The sequence below is a fragment of the Glycine soja genome, chromosome 6, assembly GCF_004193775.1.
Source record: "Glycine soja cultivar W05 chromosome 6, ASM419377v2, whole genome shotgun sequence".
Classification (NCBI taxonomy): Eukaryota; Viridiplantae; Streptophyta; class Magnoliopsida; order Fabales; family Fabaceae; genus Glycine; species Glycine soja.
In genome coordinates, this window is record NC_041007.1 from 18825151 (window position 1) to 18827948 (window position 2798).

General features: G+C 30.7%; 1 long non-coding RNA gene across 1 annotated transcript; it reads right to left on the bottom strand.

The window, feature by feature from the left end:
- Positions 1-1112: 1112 nt before the first annotated feature.
- LOC114417491 lies at positions 1113-1716 on the bottom strand. The gene is made up of 3 exons (XR_003667761.1): positions 1636-1716; positions 1465-1532; positions 1113-1195 (listed from the first exon to the last, which is right to left on the bottom strand). It is a non-coding gene; the product is annotated as an uncharacterized LOC114417491 (long non-coding RNA).
- Positions 1717-2798: the final 1082 nt, after the last annotated feature.

Here is a 2798-nt window from a genome sequence, read left to right on the forward strand (position 1 = left end):
ACCAAAACCAAGCCTTAACTGCAACTACAATTTAAAGCCTTTTTTTTTTGCATATGCAATCTGGTTTCTCATTCTTTACAAAAGGATAAGTGCCATTCAATAATCAGTTAAGAAAATACAAACATATAACAAGAGCTTGCATCAAACATCACAAGAGATCGAGAAATGGCAAACTTAGAATAAGAGTATGATATAAACAATATAAATAGCAGAATACTTTTGGAGACTCCAATAATTGTGTCCTTAGTTTTGCTATTTTTGTCTTGAGCTGCCCAAGATGATACTATGCACAATACCCATATTCAAATTCAAATGCATTAAATTATCAAAGACATAGAAGATAAACCCAAAACCAAAATTAGACCATAAGGCAAAGTGAGAAAAAACAAACATGCAAAAAAAAATCACTTTTTGAGAGCAGAGAAATTAGGTTTGGAAAAAATTAGTGACCAGAAAGAAGCATGCAACTCCTGTCATCACAACATAAAAAGGGCATTCAGCTAGAGCCTACATAATAATAATAATAATAATAATAATAATAACAACAACAACAACAACAACAACAACAACAACAACAACAACAACAACCAAATTAAATAGAATCTTTATCCAGCTTCATGCAACAACAATAAAATTTATGATTTAAAATGCAAAATTGCAGTATGATGTAAACAGTATAAATAGCAACATACTTTTGGAGGTTCCAATAATTGTGTCCTCAATTTTGCTATATTTGTCTTGAGCTGCCTGAGATGATACTCTGCACAGTACCCATATTCAAATTCAAATGCATTAAATTATCAAAGACATAGAAGATAGACCCGAAACCAAAATTAGACCATAAGGCAAAGTGAGAAAAAACAAACGTGAAACAAAAAAAAAATCACTTTTTGAGAGTAGAGAAATCAGATTTGGAAAAATTTAGTGACCAGAAAGAAGCATGCAATTCCTGTCATCACAACATAGAAAAGGGTCTTCAGCTAGAGCCTACATAATAATAATAACAACAACAACAACAACAACAACAACAACAACAACAACAACAACAACAACAACAACAACAACAACAACAACAATAAAATTAAATACAATTCTAATCTATAAATAACAACATACTTTTGGAGGCTCCAATAATTATGTCCTTAGTTTTGCTATTTTTGTCTTGAGCTGCCTGAGATGATACTGTGCATGGTACCTATATTCAAATTCAAATGCATTAAATTATCAAAGACATAGAAGATAAACCCCAAACCAAAATTAGACCATAAGGCAAAGTGAGAAAAAACAAACACGCAAAAAAAAAATCACTTTTTGAGTGCAGAGAAATCAGGTTTGGAAAAAATTAGTAATAACAACAATAAAATTAAATAGAATCTTTATCCAGCTTCCTGCAACAACAATAAAATTTATGATTTAAAATGCAAAATTCCAGTATGATATAAACAGTATAAAATAGTAGCATACTTTTGGAGACTCCAATAATTGTGTCCTTAGTTTTGCTATTTTTGTCTTGAGCTGCCCAAGATGATACTCTGCACAATACCCATATTCAAATTCAAATGCATTAAATTATCAAAGACATAGAAGATAAACCCAAATTGCAGTATGGTATAAACAATATAAATAGCATCATACTTTTGGAGGCTCCAATAATTGTGTCCTCAGTTTTTCTATTTTTGCCTTGAGCTGCCCGAGATGATACTCTGCATAGTACCTATATTCAAATTCAAATGCATTAAATTATCAAAGACATAGAAGATAAACCAAAATTGCAGTATGATATAAACAGTACAAATAGCAGCATACTTTTGGAGGCTCCAATAATTGTGTCCTCACAACATAAAAAAAGGTCTTTAGCTAGAGCCTACATAATAGTAGTAGTAGTAGTAATAATAATAATAATAATAATAGTATGTTTGAAAACTCGAGGAGAAGTAAGAAATTACTTCCAAAATGTGAAAGTTATAACTATTAGCTTCCGAGTAGGAAACATATGAGAAGTGGAACTACACACACTACAATCAAAGTGAACAACACATACCTCATCAAGCATACCAATTAGTTTGGCTTTCTTCATCTGAATTTCTTGTCTTTCTGAAGTTGATAGATTTGAAAACCTGTTCTCAGTTTGGATTTTATCATAAACCATGCTAAGTTCTATCATATTTCTTGGAGCACAACCTTTATTTTTTCCTTGGAGGGATTTTGATTTCAGCAAGATGAACCATCTGAAAGTTTTCGTTTCCCTCTATTATTCTGGATGCTAGCTTTGTATGTTAGACCTTCAAGGCTTCAACATATAACTATTTCAATTGGCCATCAATTTGTTTCCTTACAAAATGTAGGATGAGAAAAGTCATTAGTAGCTTTTAAAATGAGTTATCTAAATATATTTTCTAATATTTCTGTAAACCATTTGCTTAAAACGATAGTTAAAATCAGATAAAAACTTTATGCCAGTACCACATGAGCTATCGAACATCAACTTATCAGGCCAAAAACAAATTAAAAGGACAATTTCTGATTGAAAAATTGTCATTAACATTGAAGAACTCAACTACAAACCAGAGAATAAAACAGTTCAAAACTATAAAGATGAGTGTGTGAATTTAATCGAAGAATCTACATGAAATTAAACAAATGAGTTAAAGAGTTGATTTAAGGTGAACCCTTCAACTTCACCCTCATGGAAATTTTCACTTTTGCATCATATAAGGTCGTCACAATTTTAACTCATGTGTAACTCATAGAAAAATCAAATTTATAATGCCACAAACACACAAAAAATAAAATAAATA